Source organism: Pongo abelii, chromosome 12 (assembly GCF_028885655.2).
Source record: "Pongo abelii isolate AG06213 chromosome 12, NHGRI_mPonAbe1-v2.0_pri, whole genome shotgun sequence".
Taxonomy (NCBI): domain Eukaryota; kingdom Metazoa; phylum Chordata; class Mammalia; order Primates; family Hominidae; genus Pongo; species Pongo abelii.
In genome coordinates this window covers 80,462,066-80,479,617 of record NC_071997.2, presented here as the reverse complement: position 1 = coordinate 80,479,617, position 17,552 = coordinate 80,462,066, and the positions used below count along the sequence as shown (strand labels likewise).

At 32.8% G+C, this 17,552-nt stretch overlaps 2 long non-coding RNA genes across 4 annotated transcripts in view; both read left to right on the top strand.

The window, feature by feature from the left end:
• Nucleotides 1–17,552, top strand: part of LOC129057704 (uncharacterized) — a 1,380,833-nt gene that overhangs the window by 934,904 nt on the left and 428,377 nt on the right. The window lies entirely within an intron of this gene.
• The window catches only part of LOC129057701 (uncharacterized), a 111,878-nt gene continuing 108,897 nt past the window's right edge, over nucleotides 14,572–17,552 (top strand). For 2 of the 3 annotated variants that reach the window (XR_008522417.2, XR_008522416.2), the window contains exons 1-2: nucleotides 14,588–14,700; nucleotides 16,945–17,418. This is a non-coding gene — a long non-coding RNA (uncharacterized LOC129057701). Of the gene's footprint in view, nucleotides 14,701–16,944; nucleotides 17,419–17,552 lie in introns of all 3 variants that reach the window. The other variant, XR_008522415.1, reaches the window with a different exon arrangement.

Sequence of the window (17,552 nt, the reverse complement as noted above, 5' to 3'; positions counted from 1 at the left end):
TTTGAGCGGGAACACAAATCCAAACCATATCACTGTGCATTCTGAGGTTCAATTTAGAATTGGATTTATTATTATTTTTTAAAGAGACAACAGCTGTCTTTCAAAGGATCATTTTTTATGTTACAATTTTGGTACAAGAACACAGAGCAGTAGTGTGGATAGATGCTACTATACTGGATTATCCCCAAATTAGAGATGAACAGAGGGACAAGGATTTACTTGATAAGCCGAAGTTCATACTGGTATGCCTGGGAATAAAAGTGAGAGTTTCTAACTTTATGCTCAATGCCCTTTTCAATACAAAAGAGCTCTGGTTACTTTTATCAAAGCAGAACACCTGAGAATTTAATTATGCGCTAAAGGTCTCAGACAGATGTGCTCTTTTCTTATATTTTGAAATTAAATAATCTCTGGATTTTATGGCAAAATATCATTATCAAACACTAATATTGTGTATACAGTGTACATATTTTATTTGTTTTGTGGCTACCTTTGTCTCAACATCTTTAGCGAAGTTCTATTTTCACTATATTGGCATTTTCACAAATAAATTAGTTCACTCGTGAACCTGAAGAAAATGACTGGATATAGAACCAAAAAACAATTCAGACAGAATAACAAAATGCTAATTGTTTGATTATTGTGATTAATTTATGATAATGATTTTCTATGATCAAGGACAATGCATATGAAAACTGGCAGTCATAGTTCAGTCTAGTGTTTCTTTTTATTAGGTGTGGCTTGGGCTAAGTTATTAAACCTTCTTTATGTCTTAGTGTACTACTTTATAACATGATGACAAAAGTAATACCTACCTCATAAGCTTGTAGTAGATTAGATGAGCTAATATATGTAAAGCACTTAGAATCATGTCAAGCATATAAATAAGTACTCAATAATAGTTGGATATTTTTATGGCCCTAGTATGAAAGCCCACAGAAATTAATTATAGTTATTTTTTAAACTACAACTGAGATGTTCTTTTTCCATATATGTTTTACAAGCTGTCCTATCAATATTCTTTTACTCTCAGAATTTACGAAGATAAAAACAGGCTTACAGAAAATTATGCAGCCCTTTATTTTTTATGAACGATTGTGAAAAAAAATCTAGAGGAATAACATTATTTAATGTTAAATGTCAGAACTTTGAAAATCTAATAAACTCCAAGTTATGGAGAGTAGGGATGAGTTGTTACAGCTTTACTCTTTAATGTGGGACCTGCAAAAGTGTTTAAAGATAAAGAACAGATGCAGAACTGTGAAAAGTGGTTGACGGGTTAATTAGATTTTCAAGGAGCTAAGAGGTGCTATACACTGTGACCCATATCTAAGGAAATGGAGAATTAACCAAAGGGTTTACAACTGGTTCATCATAATCAAATCTTCATTTATCTTTTCTAATTGTCCTTTTCATTCTCCTCTTTTCCTTTTCATTCTTATGTAGTCATCTCTCCTTCCCATTCTTTAATCCCATCTTTTAACTGCATTCCTCATTTTTCATTTTATTTTCTTTAATATTTTTATCTCATCACCTTCCTTCTATACCATTTTGGTATACTCTAATGTCCTAGAGAATAATAAAAGGTAGGTATTATTATTTTTAAATCAGTGTATATCTCTTTTTCTTATTTTTTATAATTTGTATACTACTGAGTATATGTCTCTTACAAATGATTCCTTATTTCTATTTGACTCTTGGCTATCTCAAAACAACCTATAAAACTTTGCCGTAAATAGCCTCCCAAAAAGGTAAAATCTAATTTGCATTTAGGATGAAGATAATCTTGATTTTACTAGTTTTCTCAGCTTTTCTAATTCTTACTCCCACTTTTATATTAAAGAACTGCCATGATGTTCATTTGGCACTTACTCTTCCCTTGAGATCCTAGGAGGTAACACTTAGAAAGTAAATGATAATTTTCTGTTTCTCTGCTACTGTCTGATCCTGTTCTTTGGGGGTCAGTAAAACACACGGTCAAACTGATTTTTGAGGCCCCCAAATCTAAAGTCTTTGTGATATTTCAGACAATCCTTTGATGCCATTGTGGTTTGTGAATGCTAAATGGTATTTTTAATCTATGCTAGTACTCATGCCTAGTCAGAATGTCATTAACTTTCTCCTTTGCTGAAAAGTTTCATAGAAAGCCACATGGAGGTGATACATCATTTTGGAAATAGTTAATTAGCAGCCTGCTACTCTTTGCAGTTCTCTTCAACAAGGTCATACACATTAACAGACATATTTTGTGGCACTAAGTCACCATAAAATTTAGTTTGACAATTTTATTTCAGTATGGGTATTGGTCTTCTTCTTAGTATGTTCAAAACAAAAAAAAATGTGTATAAAGATGTCAAATATTCAGCACATTAATAGAAGAGTAAGGTACATGCTTTAGAAATGTGAAAAATATACCAAAATGCTCTTTCACTCCTTGTACATTAAAAATACTAACTTGAGGGAAGAAGTCATGTTTTTATAAAAGACAGTTTAAAAATTAAAATATATGTGATATGGTTTCAAAAATGGCTATGGCATAATTTTTAACCCATAAGTAATGGAATTTTAAACATAGATGTGTGTGCTTTATTGAAAAATCAAGAAAAATTCTCTCATGCACTTTTCATTAAGGAGTGTATAAAATGGACACAATCAACACAGACAATAACCAGTAGTGATAACAAGTGGTGTTCCGTACAATGACATATACAACTATCATTACTGAGAATAATGACAAAAATTATGATGATACGTAGATTCTCAAGAGTCTGAGGAATTTAATATTTTGCCACATAGCAGATATCTTACTCTAGTTCTCTTTAATTAACTTAAAACAATCTAACATTTCTCAAATTTTTGTTAGCTTTTTATTATGTTTGTTGACACAACAGAGATACATGAAATGAATTCATGAACACACCTATCAGAGGAAATTATGCTCCCATGATGGGAAAAAATATGATGAGCACAAATGAGCGACGAAATGGGGATTATTACCAACATTCTTGGTGCTGAGACTTTATCATTTTAATAATCAGTTGCTGGTGCCAAGTGAAATAGGTTAGATACAAAAGGAAAATTAGGAAATTGCCCATGTCTTCAATATTTTCAGCATCTATTTGGAGGAAAAATATAGAAATGAGACTACTTCTAAATTGCATGATTTATTAGAGGCAAAACTGGATTACAGAAAAGTGGAGGTATGACTAGGGTAAGGTAGATGAAAAGATTAATATGAGTGGTGAAACTTTCTAAGCAATAGTAATGTATTGCTAGGTTTCACCTAGATAGAGAAGCAGAATGATTCCATATTAGGGGAAAAGAATGCTAGAGGCAATAAGAAAAAGTGAGAATAACTGTGGTACATTCTGGGTATCTTAAAAGAAGTTCCAGTTTTATCCAAGGGAGATTTTGATACATAGAAGAGAAAGGATGAAATTTGGAATTCAAAAGGCCTCATTTGAATTTTTTTTTCTGCTTCTTACCACCTGTGTGACTTGAGCAAGTTAATTGACATCATTTAGTCTTAATTTTTCTCATCTGCAAATTAGAAGAACTAATAAATAATTTAAAAGTATTTATAGGGATTATATGAGGTAACCAATATAAAAGTCTGTAACAATATCTGAAAATATGATAGGAAATTCATAAATTTTTCTAATGATCCAAACTTGAATGAGTGGACAAAAATGTCAAAAACTGTGCTTATGTTGTGGTTATAGATTGGGAGATTCAACATAGTAAAAATGTCAGTGGTCCTCAAATAAACATAAAGGTTTAACATAATTTTCATCACATTCCCAGTAAGCAGATATAGATTATTCTAAAATTTATATAGAAAGGCAAAGAGGCTAAAATAGCTCAAACAATTGTAAAAGAGAAGAAGAAAGTGAGAGAAACCAGTGTAACCAATTTCAAGCTTTATTATGTACTACAGTAATCAAGGCTGTGGTAGTGCAAGAGGGACAGACACATAGATCTATTGGAATAAAATAGGTATTCTGGAAATCAGCCCAAAAAATTTATCACAGAAATATGCCCAACATATTTTTGACAAAGGTTCAAAAGCAATACAGGAGAGGAAGAATAGCATTTTCAACAAAACAGTACTAGAGCAATTCACCATCAATAGGTAGAAAACTTAAACTTTTTAAATTTAAAACTTATATTGTTATGTGTTATACAAAAAATAACTTAAAATGGATCAATGACTGCTGAGGTTTAAATGTGTCCTCCAAAGTTCATGTGTTGGAACTTACTCCCCAATGCAGCAGTGTTAGGAGGTAGATCCCAATGGGAGGAACTTTGAGCCAAGTAAACCTCTATTGTTTGTAAATTGCCCAATTTCAGTTATTTTGTTACAGCAACACAAGATGAACTAAGACAATGACTTGAATGTAAGTTATAAATTCATGAAAAATTTAGAAATTTTATAGGAGAAAATCTTCAGAATTTGAGATAAACAAGAAGTTAGAATTTATACCAAAAGCATAAAAGGAAACATTGATAAATTGAACTTCATCAAAATTTAAAACTTTAGCTCACCAACTACCTGGTTAAGAGATAAAAAGACAAGCTGTAGATTGAGCCAAATAGTTGCAAATCACATATCCAACAGAGGACTTTTACCTAGAATACCTAAAGGATTCTCAAAACTCAACAGTAACACGAAACAAAACAACAACAAAAAAATTCAATAAGAAAACTTCCAAAAGACTTACACAGATATTTCACAGAAGCGGATACACAGATTTGTATAGGGAGCAAATTAACACATGAAAAGCTGTTCAACACCATTAGCCGAAAGAGAAATTAAAATTAAAACCACAAGAAATTACTACATATCTATTGGAAAGGCTAAACTTTTTTAAAAGTCACAATGCCAAATTCTTGCAAATATATGGAGAAACTATAATAGATCAGTCATAAATTGCTAGTGGGAATATAGCATTGCAGCTATTTTGAAAAATAGCTTTCCAATGTGTAAAAAAAAACAAAAACAAAAAACACTAAACATGCAGCTAACATGCAACCAAGCAACTACACCACTGGGCATTTATCCTAGACAAAAAATTACGATCACACAAGAACTTATACATGGAAATTTATGGAAGTTTTATTCATAATACTCCCCAAATGGAAACAACTCAGATGTCCTTCAAAGGATAAATGGTCAAAAACAAGCAAGCAAATAAACAAAGGAAAATAACTTAGGTACATCTATATAGTGGAACACTATGCAACAAAGAAAAGAAGCAAACTATTGATATGTGTATCAATGTAGGTGAGTTTCTAAGCAAACTATTGATATGTGTATCAATGTAGGTGAGTTTCCAAACAATAATGCTGAGTGAAAAAACAAATCCAAAAAGGCTACCTAATGTATTATTGCATTTACATAACATTCTTGAAGTTACAAATCATAGAAATAGAGAATGGATTAAGTGATTTCCTGGAGTTAAGTACTGGGAATTAAGGGTTGAGGGGTACGTGGTATGGCGAAAATAAGTTCAGTGTGGCTATAATAGGTCAACAGTCAGAATGCTCCTGGTGATAGAATGTTTTGTATATTGACTGTGTCAGTATTAATATCATGATTGTGATATTATAAGCAGAATCTTACCATATAATTGTTTATAACCGCGTGTGAATCTACAACTGTGTTAAAATTTGGAAGTTTAATTTGATTACAAATATGTTACAAGAGTTATTTAATTTGTTGTTTTCTATTTCATCTAAAAGTTTGGCCATTTCAGTTTGCGGAGTAGCTCTAATCCAAAAGTTTACTCAGTTATCCAGTTCCTTTTCATTTTTTGTTGTCTCATAACTGATCTTTAATTCCTTTTCATATTCCTTCTCTGCATAGCAAAAGCTTGATTGCTGCAATATTCACATTCAAACACTGACAACAAGGAAGTAAGAAAGATAAAGTAAAAAATTTCTTCTTAAGCAAGTGTGGTAGATTTTCTTATTTAATGATGATTATTTGTTACCTCTTGCCTCTTATATCTTTCCATGTTTCCCTGTAGGTGTTGTGTATTCTTCAGCCACTTTTACTTTAAACTTAGCCCTGTGCCTTTCTTTGGTCAATGTAATGTAGCCTCAGCTTGCATTCATTCCTTACCTCATATTCCATCCATCCACTTGAGAATTGCATGTCCCAGATAGTGTCAGCTCCTCTAGACTTGGTTCCTATAATGAGAAGACAAAAGGGGGTCATCTTTAGCTGATCCATAGCTCTTTTGAGATATGATCAGAAATAAATGAATCATGAGATATCCAGACAGTTTGTTACCATGAACAAATTGTGTTGTTTCTTGGCTGAGTGACACAAGTAAGATGGAAGTTGCTTGCCTATTTCCACTGAGGATCAAACTAAGCTACAAGAGGGGCTGAGAAATAAGTTTTGGAAAAGAATTCACATACTCAGGAGTAACTAAATCTGGTGAAAAATAAGGAGTTTTCTAGTAACCAATAGTCATAATGTACTTTTGCTCCACTAATCCATCTCCAAACTATATAAGGGACCTTATTTTTTTTAAGTATGTTCTAGAAGTGCTATTATTCCTGTAGCCAAATTCTTTTAAATGTTCATAGTAGCAGGCAGAATTTAAAATTAGGGCAGATAAAAGAAAAATGATGAAATTATGTGATTTATTGAATAATTATATGAATAATGTTAGAACAAGCTCTTATAAAAAGTGAAGAACTGCATGTATGAGAAATGCAAAAACACTTTTAAAGCTTGTATTTACAATACTGATTTGAGAAATAATTTATTTATATTTATTCTAACAGCCAACAAGTAAAATACTCTACCATGTATCTACGTAACAGAAAAAGCCTTTCAGTTGTTGACAAAGAATGTAAATTAGCCAAGTTAACTCAGGCTTTTAGAAAGCTAAACTAAAATCTCAGAAGTCAAATTTTGTTTAAACTTTAAATTGGCAGAATATATGAAATCTCTTCCCTTTTTCTGAGAGGTGATGCTGCTTGTATTAGATGAAAATGCAAAAAGAATAGACGTTGCCAAGTGTTATAGGCATAAGAGTGCAAGAACATAAATGCTAGAAACAATAACACAGCTCATTTTTTTGATAGAATATAAGTGGAAAATTATTAGCAGGTTATTCTTCGATTTAAGGCAACAAAATCAAATATATATAAGGCTTTTCAATCACTCCTGAAATAAATATCATTTTAAAGGTTGCAACATTTAATTTTTAAAGAAAAGAACCAAGTTTTCTAAAATCTTAGTGAAAGAGGTAATCTTAAAAGTGGATAAACAGTAGGTAATTAAAAATGCTTTTGCTTTCTGTCTGCAGCTACAACTCCACACTGAAAACAGTCTTAAAAAAGAGGCATAATGCGAAACATTCTTAAAGAATATGAAAAATACACACACATGCACATGACATACACATACACAAGTGAAATACTCTGCTGTCATCTACTTATCAGAGATACAGTTTATACTAGTTTAAGATAAATAGATTTGTATGGTCTTTCATTAATTTAGATTTTAAACTAAGTTGGTGCTGCGCCCATCCTAAAAGAGGAAAAACAAATATTGGTATATTGAATTAAAACAATATAATTGCAATGAGAAATAAAAAATATAAATACAACAGGATTGTTTACTTACATAATTGGCAGAATATAGTGAATTTAAACACAGAAGTTTACTAATAGAAAAGCTTAGGAAATCTTTTCTTTTTAAAGACGAATTTTAGAGATTATTATGTTATTTACACATCAATTTTAAGCATAAAGACAAAAATAGAAAATCAACCTTTAAAATGTCATAACAGCAACTCCAAAGAAGAGATCAATAATAGATTTAGTGAAATACTCCCTCAAATGTGTTACAGTTGTTAAAACTAATTGAAGATTAAAATTTAGCTCCAGCATTCAGTCAAATGCAGAACATTTTAACTAAAGATAATAGAATATTATACATCTAGTCTTGGATCTAACTCTGTCATTTCTGAGTATATGATAAAAGTGATGAGCAAATGCCAGTGAAACATCATGTTTATGAAAAGTTTTTAAAGAGCAATAAATCAATGTTTACAATGTTATGGTCATTATAGAGTGCTGATATGTAATAAATTTTATATTTCAAAATCTTGCTGGAAATGTTAAATAAGAATAGTTTTGTATCACATTGCTTGGCAGAAATCCCATTCAAGACAGCATATGTTAGGACTCTGCCATGACTCAGCATTTATATGTTTCTTCTTAAATCATATAAGAAATAAGATAAGAGGTGTGAGATAAATCATCTTGTTTTCTGTTTATTCCTCATTTTTATGTGAAAAATAATCAAATACTTGTTGAGGAAACATGCACAGCTTTACACTAAAATGTTATATAGCATATAAAAATGACTGAAATTTTTTCCTAGCCTTTAGTTACTTTATGTATAATAGAAGGCATAAAGACAAACAACACATATGAAATAAAATCTATAAAAAAATAAAAGCATCTCCCTGATGAAGTCAAGCACTATACCTTTTTAATCTTTGTTTTCTTGGTACACAATATAAGACATTTATTCAATATATGTTTGTTAAATAAACTAATGAAAATGATACTTGGATGTAGACTTTCGATTTCTCAATTATTGGTTGAGGGAGAATCTACATGTAGTAGCTGAAATATTTCTGCAAATAATCTTTACTACTTCTCCAATTTTTTTTATTCAATTGTTTGTATCATTGTGGACTTATATTTTTTTCTTATGTACATTGGGTTATAATCTATGACTGTCCTGTTAATTTTGTTGTTCAAATTTTTCCAGACTAGCCATTGTGAGTTCTTCCAAATTGATTCTTATATACCTTTAACATTCCCCTATCTTATCTTTCTATTTTTTAAAGCACATCTTTATTTGCTTCAGGCCCATCTTGTATTTTCCCTTTTCCAGCCGTGGAATCAGCCATTTATCCAAGAACCCCTTGGTTCCTTGTAGTAAATCAAAAATAAGACAAAATAAAAAATTTTAAAAAGTTACACATAGGCAAAAATATGACCTGATACTTCTCAAAAGAATATTCACTAGTAAAAGAAATGCAAATCATTATCACTACACACATATAAGAAAAGCTAAAACAAATAATGACAGACCACATACCAAGTTTTGGTTAGGATGTGGAGTAACTCTAACTTCAGATACATTGCTAGAATAAATGAAAAATTAAACAGCCACTGTGGAAAACAGTATGGTACTATCTCATGAGGTTTTATATGCACTTATCATACTACTCAGAAATTTCATTTTTGAGTACCAATGCATGAAAAATAAACACAAAGGCACACACAAAGACTTGTACACTGAATGTTCATGATTTATACTAGCTAAAACAACCCAATATACATCATCTAGTGAATAAACAAATTTTGAGATACTCATACAATGCTATGGTAACTAGCAATAGAAAAATAACAAAATATTGGTCCGGGCGTGGTGGCTCATGCCTGTAATCCCAGGACTTTGGGAGGCCAAGGCAGGTGGTTCACCTGAGGTCAGGAGTTCAAGACCAGCCTGATCAACATGGAGAAACCTCTTCTCTACTAAAAAATACAAAAATTAGCCAAGCATGGTGGCAGGCACCTGTAATCCCAGCTACCTGGGAGGCTGAGGCAGGAGAATCGCTTGAACCCGAGAGGCAGAGGTTGCAGTGAGCCAAGATTGCACCATTGCACTCCAGCCTGGGCAATGGAGCAAGACTCCATCTTAAAAAAGAAAAGAGAGGAGAGGAGAGGAGAGGAGAGGATTAATACATGCAACAGCATGGATGATACTCAAAAATATTATGCCAAGTGAAAGCATTCAAAGACAAGGGACACATGCTACATGGTTCCAATATGTGACTTTCAAGACAAACTACAGTGACAGAAACAGATTAGTGGTTGTCTGTAGTTGAATACTGGAGAAGGGATTGATTGCAATGAAGCGTAAGTCAACTTCTTAGGGTGATGAAACTATCTGATATTTTCATTATGTTGGTGGCTAGATGCTTTTATATAATTACAAAAATTTACCTGATTCTAGAATGTTTTCTACGTTATCTACATTTTAAGTGTAGATTATGTTTATTGCATATAAATATGTCAGTAAAAATAAAAGAAGTTAGCTGTAGCTGCTCAATAATAAAATTATGTTACTATCTTAAGAAAATGTACTCTGGATATCACTTTACTTGTATTCCTAAAATTTAGTCTTTCAAATACCTTTTGGAAAGAGGAAGAGAGAACTTTTTTAAGCTGTCACATTGTATTTATCTGCTATTCTTTATAGTCAAACTTCTCAAAAGATGTGTATTCATACACTTTTCACTCCACTTTTTTCTCTTATTCACATTTTAATCTACTGCCATTTGGCTACACTTCAATGAAATTGCACTTATCAGTGTTACCAAAACCCAAATGTTTAGGGACAATTACAATGGACTCAAACTCTCATCCGTATTCAACTGTCAGTTGCCCCTTATGTCTTGAAATATTCTCTGTCTTTGTTTCCATGACACTGTAGAATCCTGATTTCTCCCCACCTGATGGCCAATCTTTACAATTGTCTTCCAAAGATCCATATTCACCGTCTAAGTGCTGAAGTGCTTAAGGACTCAGTACAAGGCCCTCTTCTCGTCATGTATTTCACCTTTGGTCATTTGAAATTAGAATCTCTGACATAGACCCCTCCTAGCTTCAAATCCAAATATCAAGTTATCTCCTTAATATTCTTGACATGGATATAACATTCTCAAAATTAACAGTTACACAACTTAATTCTTTATTCTCTTCTCACCCTTTTCCTCACCATCCCTCTTTTCTATCACTGTATTAATTTATCCCATGCACTTCCATCTAAGCAAAAGCAACACCATATACTTTAGTAATCAAGCCCCATCCTTACTTTCACCATTTCCTAGTGCCTCATAATCAGACTATCAACAAATTTATTTTTATATCATTATAAAATATATCCCAAATCCCTTTAGTTTTCACCCTTTCACTGCTACAAGCAAAGTACAAACAAGCTATTGAAACAATAGATTCATAATCAGTTTTTCTGCTTCTACTCTTGCTCTGCTTCATTTCATTCCCCAGAAAGTGGCCAAATTAATATTTAAAACACATAAATGAAATTAATGTCATCTACTATCTTACTTATCACAATAAAGTTAAAACCTCTTACAGACCTATGATGCACAGCATGAGCTGGCTTTTGCCTTTCTCTCCAATCTCATCTCATCTCACAGCCTACCTTGTTCAGTACACTTCAGTCACACTGGCTTTTTCTCAGTTCACGTGCTATTCTCAGGTTTTCCCTTCTTCGAGTGTGTTGCTTTGTTTGAAATATAAACCCTGCTACTGTTTACAGAGGTTTCTCTGTCTCAGCCTTCCATTTTCAGCTTATATTCCATCTTTAGAGAAAAAAACTCTGAATTTTTCCTTTCTTTCACACCATGCTGCTTATTTCCTTCAGACCACATCATACAATAAATAAAACTTTATTTGTGTCTTTACTTATATATTGTCACCCAGTCTTGCTAGACTGTGGGCTGCATGAGAACATGTCTATGTATGTATGTAGATGTATCTTGTTTCCCACCATGTAGTAATCATCTAACATTGGGCGTGGTCATATTAGCTACTCAGTAAAGATTTGTTCATTGGAAAGTTTTGCATAAATGTAAAGAAAAAAATGTTTCTAGAAGTACTATATGTATTTTCATTGTAACCATCAGGAGTATTGGAACCATGTTTTCCATATATCATGGTGATATTGTATATTATGACCCAAATTCATTTTTCTAAAATAAAATGTAATTTTCTGTTTTACCTTTTATAAACTCAATGAATGATTTTTATATTATATTCAGTGGATTATTTAAAGTCTCCAAAATCCCATGAGAATGCAGATGGGAAATATATAAGTAAGAAAGAATAGAGGGATTGTCCAAGAAAGAAAAGAAGGACAAAATGAAGAAGGAAGTAGAAAAGAAGGCAAAAGGAAAGACAAGGAGAAGATGCTACTTAATTATAGAGGGTTAAAATGTGAACATTTTTAAAATTAGAAAAATAAAACATGGTTATCTAATATACATGTTCTCTAGTGCCAATTGGATTTGCTCAACATTTTCCCAAAATAACCAAAGGAAAGTTTAAAAGTAATGTAAACTTTAAAAACAGTGGCTCTATTTTTGGAAAGGGCAAAGACAAAGAACTGTTAATGTTGCCACAGTATTGAGATTCTTTGGACATGTACCAATTTTTTTAGGGTACTTGACAAGAAAAGCTACTTATATGCATGTAATTATCCAAATATCATGTGAAAGACCTGAAAATATGACCCCTTGTAAAAGTGCACATTTTTAGACCAATGGACCTGTGATCAAAACCATCATTATACAAGCTATAATCACATTTCTTTTGCAGCGGATGCAAATTATCCTTAAAGGTTCTTGGCAATGCATTTATTTGGAATAGAGACAAACTCAGACTTTCAAACGTAGGTTTTTCTCTTGTGCATTCCCCTCAGTTCCCCATCATTTGTCTTCCATTTTCTGTTATAAATAGATCAGGAAAGACTTCCAAATCTTATTTTTTTAAAAATATGTGTAAGAATCCTTGTCTACAATTGTCTGGAGATAACCATGATTCCCCTGCTTCCCTGCCCAAGAACAGCAGCTTTTGTTTTTTTAGAAGAAAAAATCATTTTTGAAATCTTTTTTTTTTAAGATAATAATCTGAAATAATGTTACAGGCCTCTTCACAAATGTTGGCCAGGCTATATTATTATAAAATGATTATTCATCTCTTTAGTATAATGAAGTATAATAGTATACTTACAGCATATTTTTATAAAATGATTATACATCTCTTTACTAAATGTATACCCTATGTACAGTAGGGTATACATTTACTACTGTGTTGAAGCACTATCATATTTTCCTCACTAATAATTTGAGAATTCATGAAAAGCATTATTAAAGTAGCAACTAGTACTCAGTGGGTGTTAACAGAGCAAGACCTGTTTTCCCTAGTTGCTACTGAATTAGTAAAATATTTAATCTATTTCCAAAAAAACAGATAAAAATATATAAAATTTTGACTTGATGATCCCCCAAATATGTCTGTTTTGGCACTATCAATGTCCAATGAGACTTCTTAGCACTTAGGAGCCCGAGGAGACACTATTTGAGGCTATTTTGCCTGTCTTCAGATTTCAATCTGGCACTCTCCCCGGCTACAGGAAATCCTGACGAAAAGGGAAGATGTCTCCAATGATGATTAATATCACTGACATGAATTCCTGAAGCTACCTGCTACTGAAAGAGTGGCCAGGAGTAACCTCTCTAGTGTAAAAGCAATAGTGTATTCATATTCCAATCTTCACGTTAATGTTCATTTGGAAGTAATATTCCCAAAAAAGGATCAGTTAGTCATTCACTGTCCACTGTTGGTTTTAATAATAAATGCAGCATAATGAGAATAAATTACTACTATTTTGAAGCACTGTCACATTTTCCTCAGTAATAATTTGAGACTTCACTGAAAATGCTATTAAATAAGCTACAAGTATTGCTTAATTGACAATAATACTTCATTTATCCAATATTACTTAAAAATACTGTATTCCACTAAAGATTTGTCAAGTAACTGAGGGTTAGCCTTCTAATCAGCCAATGTCATTGGTAATAGACATCTTTTTGAAGTGAAAAGAAGAGTTGTCTGACATCTTGAACCACAGAAGCAACCAATTGTGTTTATTTGATGAAGGAACAGGTTTATCTTACCTATTATTACAGCAGCAGTTTTGCTTGGATGCTGCATAGTGAGACATGGAGGTCCTGTGGAGCTGTGCAATCTTTCCTGCTTCTGCACTATGTCATTCTAGATGTTTCCAGCTATTGGCTTTCAATGACTGCTTTTGTATAAAAATTTAATTTTTCATCTATTTTAATGTCTATGATGAGATACTGATAATACCTTTATATAACCTGAGGGCTGTTGTATTAGTCTGTTTTCACACTGCTATAAAGAAATACCTGAGATTGGGTAATTTATAAAGAAAAGAGGTTTAATTGACTCACAGGTTTATATGGATGGGCATGCCTCAAGAAACATACAATCACAATGGAAGGGGAAGCAGTCAGCTTTTTCACAAGGTGACAGGAGAGGGAAGAGCAAAGATTTATAAAACCATGAGATCTCCTGCGAACTCACTCACTCTCATGAGAAGAGCATGGGAAAACCACACTCATGATCCAATCACTTCCCTCCCTCAACACATGGGAATTACTGGTCCTTCCCTTGACACATGGGAATTACAATTTGGATGAGATTTGGGTGGGGACACAGAGGCAAACTACATCAGATATATCACGACAAGAGTAAAATTGCAATCCTTTCTGGCTTTCTAGCTGTGAGAAAGTCTCTTATTTTTCAACATGAGTGAGTTTGGGCAGGAAGATCTGGTATCCTTGCAGCTAAAAATGTGTGTATGTATGTTAATAGAGGTACAAAAAAGAGCATTATGACATCAGAAAGATTTTTAGCATTATTCAAAGCAGTAATAGGGAGCTAGGTGAGAGGCAGGATCAGACAGGCAATCATCAACAACATACTCTGAATTTAAGAATGACCACCACACAGTAAAAGAACTGGAATTTGGAGGAAAACTTCAGCTCTGTGAGTTCTGTGTCTCCCTAATAAACCTACGCTACTCCTCAGCAAACACACAAATGAATTAGAACATTAATAAATGTAGTGCCGTAGACTAGAACTCTGGAAGCCGCAGATTATATAATCAGAATTTTTTTCAGTAGTTCACATGAATTCAGAATCCATTTCTAAGACAGAATCTTATTTAGGGGACAAATTTAAATATATTGTAGATTGTTTTTTTTTTTTTTTTCTTGAGACAGAGCCTCGCTCTATTGCTCAGGCTGGAGTGCAGTGGCAGAATCTCGGCTCACTGCAACCTCTGCCTCCCGGGTTCAAGCAATTCTATGCCTCAGCCACCCGAGTAGCTGAGATTTCAGGCACCCGCTACCAAGCCTGGCTAATTTTTTTGTAATTTTAGTAGAGAAGAGGTTTCAACATCTTGGCCAGGCTGGTCTTGAACTCCTGACCTCATTATCCACCTGCCTCGGCCTCCCAAAGTGCTGAGATTACAGGCGAGAGCCACTGCGCCCGGCCTATTATAGATTTTTGAAACCACAGAAGATCCTATTGTGTTTTAGTCCAAGACTGGATAGGGGAGGTGAGAATCCACAGCAATTTTTGTGAATAGTGTTTTCTTGACCACAAGTGTCAGAGAGCTTATTTTGGAAAACATGATTTTTGAAAGAGATGAGACTAAAGAGAAAAATGGGTGATAAAATATCAATTTTAATTTGCTTTTTAATTTTGTTAATGTTTTAAATACTGAGTTACAAATAATTTATTAGAAATGTGTTCCTATTTTAGTATCCCAGCTAGTCTTAGCCAGTCAATTTTTGCTTTTGTAGTATTAGAGATATAAAGAATCAAAACTACCCTACTATTTGTATAAATGTGTTTTATAGATTATTGGTGCAAGAAATAACTAATATGCTACTTAAAAATGTTGATATTTCTGCCTGTCTCCCATAGATTTGTATTCAGTAGCTGGGTAATAACCCAAAAATGTATGTGTTTAATAAACAACCCAGTGTGATTTTTGTGGATTGAAATTAGAGAGTCACTTAACTGTATTTTATAATTGGCGATATTTAACTGAACCAGATGAAGAATTTATTCCTACCGTCTCAGAGAAGAGGTTTGATATGTAATTATATGATGCAGATAGGTAACGAGAAAGTATTTTAATTTCCTTAGGAAATTTTAGATTGGATATTTTAGCACCATTTAAATGGAAAATGGATACTGTTAATTTCAAATAGGTCTCATCTAGTTATTGAAGGTGATCCAGCTGAATCTCTAATTATAAAATGCTTGGTAGCAGTTAATTAAATTGAGTGTGTAAAAGAAATAAGATGGTATATATTTGGAATTTATAAATCATGATTGTCATGATTTAAGAGTCAAATTTTTCCAAATCTGTTCTAATTAATAAGGTTATAAAATATGAGAAAACTCCCTCCAATATGTTCCCTTTATCTAGAGATTTCAAGGCATCAAATTTTACACATAATATATAAAATTTATATCTTATCAATTTTAATATAACTTAATTTCCATGTATATTTCAGTTTTACATCTTAGCATGCATCCAAATGTCTTATTCTCCTTCTGTAGTATAAGCTCAGGGTTTTTAAAAAATATATATTTAATGAATTTAATATGTTATTCTTGTGGTGTTACTGAAAATAATTTAAAAGACAATAGGGGAAATTATCCCTGAGTAATTACTATATAATATTTTCTTATCTGCCATAAATAGAGAAAAATGGGGGGGGGAGATTCAAAACCTCAAAAAACTCAAAATTAGAGTAGACGTATGGCAAGATATTTTGTGTAACTATTTTGTATATTTCATGTAATTGATTATTACATTCACACTCACATGAAATAAAACACTCCTTACCGATGAATTCATGAATTTCTGTAGAAGCGTGTAAAAAAATCAGGAAAGAAAGAATAAAAGCTACATTTAAAGACTTGCACATTTATTGTAGTTTTATGTTTGTTTCTGTACATTTGTGTCAAGTTTCACCAAGGTTTGGTAAGGGAAACAAAAAAATACATTAAGCATTTCAACAGAAGACACTTTATATAAGGTATCTAATACGTTTTTTGTAAAATATGGCTCAAACCTTTATTGATGGAGCTTTGTAAGGCTGTTGCTGGTACCTGGCTGGGAGTAGTGGGGGGTGAGGGATAGGTTGTTGATGAGACTCTTTATAGGAATTCTTAAAAAGGCTAACATCTACAACCAACTGTCTCTGCTAGGTGAAGTGTGGTTGGCTGAAACAAACTTCGACTAGTGAGAGAAACTCTCCCTGCTGATGCTATGCTGAAGAGAAAGTACAGTTGCTTCTTCCTGCCTGCCTTCCAGTCCTCTATGCCCTCTGTTGACAAAAATTAACTGGAAGCCAGATGGCAAAGGTGTCTGGGGAATGTAGTTTGCAGAGTTCAGTCACAGCACCATAGATCACAAAAGAGTGAGTTTGAAACTAAAGGAAAATAAGTAGTAGCTAATGGATGTTGTCTCCATAAATGTTCAAAAGGACACTATTATATATTTGTGATCATCCTTATGTAAGTGTCCTCAGATAAAAAAATAAATAAAAGGCCAGTTAGAGACAGATGAACATGTAGAAGATTTTATACTTCCTGCAAAAGGACAAGAATAAATTATTGCTGTAACACTGGCCGCATTTTTCCCTACGGTTGCCTGACTGCACCCCTACCCCTCATTAAAATGTGAGTTTTCTATGTGATCTTAATATTCCTGGTGCGTAGCATGTTTGGGATACGTTAAGTGTCAGGAAATGTTGAATGAAATGAGGACATGGATTAACTCAGAATGTCATCTCAGATTTGAAGATAATAATAGC